A 10,157-nucleotide genomic window follows, 5' to 3' on the forward strand; every position below is an offset into this window, starting at 1 on the left:
TCGTTTAAAGTAAGAATTCTGCAAATTCTATGGTCATTAGAACGATCTAGTATGCCAATACAACCTATCATTGGGTCAAATGTTGTCTGGCATGTTTCATACCGATTGCTAAACCGTCCGTGGTACACTGATTTTGACTACGGAAAACTCCGTTTACCTGATCAAGATATAGGGCTCACGGCGGATGTGATCGATCGAAAGGGGATGGTTACTCCTCCTAGACACCTGATCCCACCTCTGGTGTTTCCAGGGGCATGTGTTTGCCCTACTATCTATTTTGTATTGCTTATGAGATTTGTGAGATCGATCACTGTTCGCTATCTTCACCTTTCATCTAATATTGATTAGTTTTACTTGACGTAATAAATGTTAGTAGCTATTGCATTATATCCAGAATTTCTGTCGGGGAGAGTTTACTTGGTCAGTACCCACAGATTCTCTCGGACAACTAATCAGCAAATGGAAAAGACAGCATAGGAAAGTGGAACTTATGTTACAAAACTCACTGAAATCGGAAATTAATAAATACAATATAGAAAATGGTGGGAACAGCTGGTATCAGCACCTACACATGAATTTGATGTTTAATGTACATCCATGATCCTCTCGCGGCTAAATCGATAACATAAGTAATCTTGAATGACTTCATTTGTAAGTATCAGCAATTGACGAATCGTCATCCTGTCTTCCAAACTATGATGAATTTGTCACTTGACACTTGAAGTAAAAGAAGTAGTGTTCGCACGTTCACTTAATGTTAAAGTTTACACGTGAAATTTGTGAAGCAATCAATTTGTATCTCTATGTTGAACAGGTTACACCATGAACAACAATGATTATTCAAGTTTACGGCCTTTGAGCAGGGAGGGATCTTTATCGTGCCACACCTGCTGTGACACGGGACCTCTGTTTTTGCGGTCTCATCCGATGGACCACCCTATTTAGTCGCTGATAACCTATTCTAACCCCCGGGTCCCCACGGGAATAAGTAAATTGGAAGTAATGAGAGAATACAATAGGTTACATGAATATTAGGTACTGGTTCATGCTGACAAAGTTTGTGACAACATTGTATTTATTTGTAGGACTTATAATTTTAACTGTATTTTAAAAGAACTTGCATCTAATTCCACATTTGTAATCCAACTTATGCTACAACTTTCCTTTTAAAAGGTGCCATTCTTCAAGATAAAGTTTAGTAAAGAAGACAATACATATTCATCAGTTGACCATTTTGTAGATCCAGATACAGGTACACGCATCATTACCATATGTAGATCCAGATACAGGTACGCGCATCATTACCATATGTAGATCCAGATACAGGTACACGCATCATTACCATATGCTCAGTGTGGCGTTTATCAAAATATCATTACTGTAAATTACACATCAAAATTTCTACACGTCAGAAAAGTGAAAATAAAAACATTGAGCAGTGTCATTCACCTTTTAAGGGAAAAATTGAGAGCAGGGTAAAGACGGACCCCTGGAGGCACGAGAGGTGTCTAGGAAGAGTATGCATCAATTTTAGATACTCTTACAGGGAGCGCTGAAATCGATACACAATGCATATTTCAGGCAGCACTACATCCCACCTTATATGCTGTGGATAATAAGTTTGTGGATTGTATCGTTCTGTTATATTATATTATTATCTAATATCTCAAGCTTACGTCTATATCAATTACTAGAAAGGTAATACCTTCTGTCCAAATGATATATAGCTTTGGTTTTGTTTGTTTCGATGTTTTGTGCCACACTCAAGAATTTTTCAGTAATATGGTGGCGCCTAGTTTTTATTGGTGGAAGAGAGAACCCAGATACAATGTACCTGGGAAGAGACCACCGACCTTCCGAAAGTAAACTGGGAAACTTTCCCACTTACCGGCGCGAGCAGGATTGGAACCCGCGCCGACAGAGGTGAGAGACCGTGTGATTTTGAGCGCAATGTTCTAACCACTCGACCACGGAGGCCCTTTATAGCTTTGGTAAAAAAGGAAATGTCTTTTTCAATTTCTCTTTTATTTTTATTTGTTTCAATAAGAATATATCAGATCAATCAATATCCTTATCATTCAGTGGTTGATAGGTGAAATTTATTTTGTTTTTGGAGCTCAATACAGAGGACGTAGTGAATGAATTCAGCAGTGGATGACCACCTTAATTGTTGGAGCACAATACAGAGGACGTAGTGAATGAATTCAGCAGTGGATGACCACCTTAATTGTTGAAGCACAATACAGAGGACGTAGTGAATGAATTCAGCAGTGGATGACCACCTTAATTGTTGGAGCTCAACACAGAGGACATAGTAAATGAATTCAGCAGTGAAAGACAACCTTAATTTTTTTATAATTATAACTATATATATATATCTATCTATCTATCTATATATAATTGATATCTATTATCTGGTGACACGTGCTAGTGTTTATACCGCATACTGTCTCTGGACTTGTTTTATCTGTGTTCCATACAATTCCTCAAATGCGCAGAGCATAATTACACTTTTATTGGATTACATATGCACCATAGGTACGATAGGGATGCATACTCCTGGGCACCTGATCTCACCTCTGATATATCTAGGCACCTGATCTCACCTCTGATATATCTAGGTACCTGATCTCACCTCTGATATATCTAGGCACCTGATCTCACCTCTGATATATCTAGGGGACCTTGTTTGCCAAACTCTCTATTTTATATTGCTTATTATCCCGTGGGGATCCGGACAAAAAGAGACCGTAAAATTCAAGTTTTGACTGGGGTCCTACTAAACAGAGTACTCTAGAGTACGTTAGAGTACTATAGAGTACGCTAGTAAAATTTCATAATTTAATGCAATTTAATTGTTTATTTGCATGTATACCACTTAAATAAACATGATTATAAAATAATATTGCAAAATTAATCAAAAGTATTTGCTTTTCAGCGATATTTTGACCAGAAAACAACTGTTTAACTCTGGACACGACAGAAGTCTGGAGTTTCGCCAACCCTTTTATTAAGGATACAAATAAACCCTTTACAAAAAAAGATGGGATTTTATGTCCACAAGACATGCACCAACATTTACACTTGTAACTATTGTAGTTTTTAAGATATTTCACCTGAAGTAAAAAAATCCCATGGGATTTTGGTGGGATTTTTAATCCCACTTGGGGGATTTTCACTTCCACCAAAAATCCCATCCCATAGGATTTTAACTCCCATATTTAAATTTAAAATGGGATACAATGTCCCATAGGAGGAAATGTCCCATAATGAACATGAAATGGCAGTGAATATCCTATTTGAGCATGAATGGGAATAAATATCCCAAATAAAACACAGGATGGGGACTTTTATCCCATGAATATATTAATAAAGCAGAAAATTGTATCTTAAAGAGTGTTGTTTGTCACGATTCTTAAGAATGTACTTGCAAGCTAAGGAATGACATTAACTTTATATCTAGTAATTACACTCCTAAATTATGTAGACCTATACATGTGTTAATGGATAAATGTCTAAACAACATGAGAAATTAAATTATATTAGAGCTCTGCATTACTAAACTCTTTCCCATGCAATTTTAATTGTATACATATAACCCTATCACAAAAATATTAGAATAAAATTGAACGGTATTTATTTACATGCAGCTGTTCACATTCACTATTTACAACCCTTTACAGGTCGTCAGGTGTGAATATTCACAGGAACCGGTATTTTTGTCTGTAATAATGATAGTAGGCCCTATGGTACCATCCCCAATGAAAAAAATAACCCAAAACGAATGACACCATTTCTTACTCAAAACTTCGCTTCAAAATAATTCGAAAATTCTGCTTTTATCGTCCCCACCCCAATTGTCATTCTGATTCAGTAATCCCAGTGCTTTTATTAGGGGTGTGTGGTATATACCCCTACTCTTGTTGTGGAATTTTGGAATAGCCTAGCTTACAGTTACAATTTGTTTACAATATATTGAAATTAGTGTTAATTAAGTGCTTACGGTGAAATCTGCTACTGCTAGATGATGCTAAGTTGTTTCGTGAACCGAATCAGACATCTCCAACAAGATTCTCGAAGATTTAACAACACAAGAATCATTTTACAAAATGCATGCTTCGGTCCATCATTCTCCCTCTGACAATCACATTCATTCTGAAGTCAAAGTACTTTTTCCTATACCTTAAGCGTCAAAAGGACTTCGACAGGTAAATACGAATAAACGGTTAACAGACATCTCGACCCTAAGAAAGTTCAGTCCTGGATGTTCTAGTCCAAAAAGAAGTATGACCCAATCTTATGCATTAATTTATTAAATTTCCGGTTGAGCAACACCCAAATCCTCTAGAGACATTGTTTACAGTTATATGACATTACCTAAATGTGTGACACAATATTAATCCACCCCTGCTCAAAGCGGCATAAGCACCGAGCATAGACTTAAATGTTGCAGCCCTTCACTGGCAATGGTGACATCTCCATACAAGTGAAAAATTCTCAAGCAGGACGTTTACGTTTTTGTTTTGTTTTTTTTAAATTTTGTTTTCATTTTTTTAAATGTTAAACATGAAAAGTATAACTGAATCTGTGTTCACAGCCAAAATTTTAACCTTCTGGATGCAGGAATAAAAGCATTATTTTAGCCTTCATTCTGTGTCATGTAAACAAAGACTGGAGTCTTTTTATGTTTACATTTAAGGTGGCTCACTACACCGGGAAATAGTTTTCTCAAATCAGTACACATTGATTTAATATTATAAAAAAGATCTGATGATATACAATAAGTGTGTATGCCAAAAACAGCAAAAAATGCAAATTTGGATAAAAACATGATTTTCAAAAATATTATTTCAACACATGAACAAAAGACTGGTGGATTTGAGCTCAAGATCTGTAGTTCACCAGCCCAATGCTCTCTCTCTCTCTCTCTCTCTCTCTCTCTCTCTCTCTCTCTCTCGCCCAATGCTTTAATAATTAACCACTTAGCTATGGTGTTATAGACGAATAAATCGATCGATACAAATACTTTCCCAAAACATTTAAATCACCATCTTGTAACATAGTGTCATAAAGCTTTAGTGTAATGAGTACCTTAACAAACCAGTGAAATGTTTAATTTTGTAATTGAATTTTCAAAGCATCTTTACTTTTGCACATGCAATTTTACAAAGATTATTCAATAAAGGGTAAAAAAAACAACACTTAAAATACTTGTTTTTGATCCACTGTAGATTTTAGGAAAATATTAGATTCCTGGGTCAGAGAAATCTAGACATCATTAAATGATAATGAAGTATTGTAAAAAAAAAAAAAAAAAAAAAAAAAAAAATAAAAATAAAAAAATAAATAAAATTCAAGACTCTCCAATATGTTTACAACTAGGAGAAATGGTCACAAGCTATTTTACACCCGCATCCCTCTTGGATCGAACCACTATAACTTTTAGGATAACAATAAATCCTCTCCCAATAATGTGTACATCTGCAAATGGCAATGAAGCATTGTACAAAGTTTCAAGTTTATCAGATAATCCACACAGGAGGAGAAGCATTTTAATGCTCAATTTAAGACTTTGTGACAGACAGACTTACAGATATGGACAGAAAGTACAAAAACCATATAATTATATGAAATGATTTTGCATGTAAAAAGTACATGAAGTGCACAATTATGATTTAAATGTAATTATCATTTTTATTAGGAATTTAGATGTCTCCTCTTTTTGCAAACAATTACACATCTATATATGAAGATGACATATATAGTGAGCATATAAAACACTCCTACCAAAAATGCAAACAAATATGTGTAATGCGAGTTTGAAAAATATGTATGTCTTAAAAAGTGATTGACTAGATATCAGGAAGCAAGCAAGCTCACTCCATGTTACTGTGCTACAACTAACTGAAATTCACTACATTATCCAAAATCCACCCAAAAAGAACCAAAACCTACCAACACTAAATACCAATATATATCCGTGTGAGGTCAAGGTTTCAGGAGTGAAACAATGTGTTTTTTAAACTTTAAATCATTATGTTTTACTTTTGTAGGATATTCATAATGTTGAAATTGATTTAAAGCAATCAATTTTCAATTGGAAATACAAGGTACATGTATGCACATAAATGTACCACTCTGAATCTCATATCATACCTTATTATAGCTGGCAAAATTATGAAATGAAATTTAATGTCACCACAGAATTTATAATTTCCATTTCTTTCTCTCAATTCACATGGAGACCTCCTTTTTTAGAGTCTTATTTTCTTTTACTTGAATGTTCTAAATTGAAATCTAAGGAATAATAATCTTGGAAGAAAAATCTACATGAAAATATTTTCTACTTTGAGAAACAAAATGACAAACATAACTGTTTTAAATGTAAGTCAGAAATAGAAAAATAATTCAATTTAATGCACTTACATATGTAATTGAAACAAAATTCCTTTGAGTACATGATTTTAGAATGAAAATAAGATTGATTAATATTCAAAAAAGTATTTCAATTTCTTCAAAACTTCGATCTTCAGATGATTTTCCATCCATTGACACCCCAAACGTATGATCACACACATTTAGCAGGAACATATGTTCCTCAAATCCCCTTCACATAACACTTGACTACTTTTGAAATGCAATTTAAGTCTTTTTAGAAATTAACAAAGATGAGTGTACAGATTCATACCCTAGCTGTTGATGATTGCTAAAACTGATCACTACTCAAAACTCTGAAACAAATCTTTATGGATTTTTTTTTTGTATTTCACACACACACGCACACATACACGTACATGCATACACACATCAAAAATATCAACAAGACACTGACCTTACCAGTCACCTGAGTTATTTAGTTAAAAGTATTACTAACCTCAATATGAATGAAATCTATATAATACAGTAACTTTTCTTGCTCTAGGCATGCATTTATATGCTAAATTCTAATATTCAGTAGAAGTATAATATAAGGTGTAATTCATTCCCCCAAAAGCGTCTATACTGATGAAACATTTCACAATTATAAACTTGATATACACTTTTAACACTATTTGGATCTGACCTTGAATCAGAACCCTGGAGTTGCAAGCGTCACAATTTTTGTACATCTCTTTCTGTTTTTCTTGACAATGCATCCATCATTTATAATATTCTAGTGTCAACAAAATTAAAGAAGGATTCTTTTAAATCATAAAGACATGTGATTACTACCCATATGGAAAAATAATACATAAAAGTATATTTTTAATATATTATTAATACAGTCATTTTTGTACTTTTTTGAAATAATATAAAAAAAATATATTATTTTTGTATCACAAAAAAATTGGGTAACTCATTTTTATATTAAATTCTGACTTTGATTTTTTAAAGGGTATTATTTTTGTATCATTTTGGACTTAGATTATTTTCAATATATTATTTTTGTATTTTTAGGGACTTAGTTTTTTTTCAAGCATATTATTTTTGTATCAAAATTAAACTTAGTCATTTTCACTGTATTAAAATTGTATTTTTTTAAAAACTTAGCCATTTTTAATCTAAATCTTTTAATTTATATGTATTAATTTTGTATTATAATTGGACTTAAAAAATTTCAGTGATTTTTCACTGTATCATAATTGTATTTTTTTTTAACTTAGTCATTTTTAATCCCAATCTTTGATTTTATATGTATTAATTTTGTATTATAATTGGACTTAAAAAAATTTCCCAGTGATTTTCATTGTATAAAAATTGACTAATTTTTAAATTGAAATATAAAACTTATAACTTGTGGAAAACATGATGCAAGATTTAGCTTCTCAACTTCACAGTAAAGATTTCAAACTTTTAAGTTTAGACAACTTTATCAGTTGCATGCATAATGAAATAATAAGGAAGTATACTTCTAAATAACACTGGAGACATTATTTATTGCATGATATTTCCAGGACAGTCTGTAAAATACAGTATAGTTTCTTTTGACTTCATCTAGGTTTCCCATTCTAATAATTGTCATGCAGTCTAATTCTACTGATAACTCTTAAATAAGCTTTTCAATAAGATACAATGTACCATTGTACCTTATTAATACTATCTTCTCATCAAAATAACACAATAAAAATTGTAATCTCTGAACTCAACAAATTATTTCTCCATTTTGTTTGGGTTTACTGCAAGTGACAGTTGCTATTGCACACACAGAAAAATAAATAAAGTCCTACACATAAATGGCTATCAACTGTCCAGAGCTTGGTCTCAAAGAAATAATGTCACTGAAAAATATGTTGTGCAGAATATGAGCATTTACACATGTACTTCACATTATATCCATTACTTCACTAAAGCATAGAATGATGGACCACAACAGTTCTCATTACACTATGATGAATGAACAATGTTTCAAGTTTCACAAAGCACATCTCGTCTAAAATCATGTCCACTAAAATGAACCACACTACTGTCTCGCCTGAAAGTGGCTCTGCACTCCACAAATTTTAAGGACATTTGGTTGATGAGCATAGTTCGTTTGAAAAACCATCACTGAATCCACAATAGGCAGAATATGGTAAGCACCTATTACAGATACTTTATCATTTTACACTAGTACTGTCTTGTTGACTGATGTTTCTTCTCCATCTGACATTCCCTTGAAAAATTCTTGCTCGCAACTTCCATAATTTAAAGTTTGTGTCATCTTCTGGAGGAATTGATTGGCATAAGACATGTCAGATACCTGAAAATGAAACACAAGAAATCAACTGAAATTGAACATTTTCTCTGCAATTTTAATTTTCAAAAAAAAAAATTTCATTTTCAAAAATAAATGAGGGCATGAACTTTACTTGTTACTGTTTTATACCAGCATGCTTTACGAAGCGTGTTAGCACTTCAACAAAAGTATGCTGATGTGCAGCATTGTTGTTCATACAATTCATTCTAAAGATGTCTGACACTTTGATCTACAGGTTCACAGAGTTAATTTTGTTTTTTTTAAATTCAACCGCAGGGGCATATATATATATATCTTCAATGTCCTCTAATGAAAGAATTTTTTTTTTAAAACTGTAACACAGGCACCTGAAATTTTATCCTTAAGTTACAAATAATGCCATAGATTGAAAAAACATATATCACACCCCTCCCTATAAATGAATACATGCAACTTACTGTTAAAATTTTAGGTGTCTGTGATTGTAACATGCTTATTATTTTTTGTGGACATACTCTATCAACAGTTACTTGGGTTTATTAAAGGTCATAAATTGAATATTTCATGTTAAAGAATTGAATTACGTTTACCGTCATTACTTTCTGCAATGCTGCATCCTGGTATTATTCAATCAACATCATTGTCGTCTTCAAAGTCAGTCTGCTTCCTCAAACTTCAAAGTTAGATAGGCTATGCTATATCTCCCGGATTTTTAGGATTATCTGACAAGGAATAGTCGGCAGTTGGGAAAACCTATGATAGAATTGGTAACATGAAAACAAACACAACTAAAATTTATGAACTTAAACAACGATATATTATTTCACATTGATCATCATCGGGCAACTATCAGGTGCGATTTTACCACAAGTCACTTTGAAAAATAAATATCTATTTCTCAAATACGCAATTATAGGATTTATCAAATAATAATATTAAAGAAAACGAATAAGAAAAATGCATACCGATTGTGAAAACAACGTGCAAGTTCATCGGCACGGGCGCGCCATTACCACTCGACCTCGTGGCTTTTCAAGTTTGGTAGGACTGCTTCTTCCAGTGTTATACACGTCGCTTACCCCATAAGAATACTCTAGGAGCCTTTAACAAGTTGTCCACAAAATAGATTGTATACTCTCCACGTGTTTCTCCCATTGTTTTGCTTTCCTTTCCTCACAATGTTCACAGATCGACGATTTCAAAATATGGAAGCGGAAGTGACTGTAGATAGAGTTCGGGTGACTCCGTAATCAATTTTAAATTATTACAATCTTAGTATTTGTTTTAAAAAAACAGCTATGAATTATGAATTAGTTTCTAATAGCAGAAAATTTAAACAAACGAGATAATAACAGCATATTTACGAAAGATAAATACAAGACTAGAATTTTCGGCCGTCTTCGTACTTTAACGAGATTGGTCGAAGTTCCAAAATCTGTAGCTCTCAAATTTGATTGGTTGA

General features: G+C 32.9%; 1 long non-coding RNA gene across 1 annotated transcript; it reads right to left on the bottom strand.

The window, feature by feature from the left end:
* Window positions 1–7,896: 7,896 nt before the first annotated feature.
* LOC125671049 (uncharacterized) lies at window positions 7,897–9,926 on the bottom strand. Its single transcript, XR_007368471.2, has 3 exons — window positions 9,661–9,926; window positions 9,286–9,448; window positions 7,897–8,719 (listed from the first exon to the last, which is right to left on the bottom strand). It is a non-coding gene; the product is annotated as an uncharacterized LOC125671049 (long non-coding RNA).
* Window positions 9,927–10,157: the final 231 nt, after the last annotated feature.

This window comes from Ostrea edulis, chromosome 7, assembly GCF_947568905.1.
Source record: "Ostrea edulis chromosome 7, xbOstEdul1.1, whole genome shotgun sequence".
Lineage (NCBI taxonomy): Eukaryota > Metazoa > Mollusca > Bivalvia > Ostreida > Ostreidae > Ostrea > Ostrea edulis.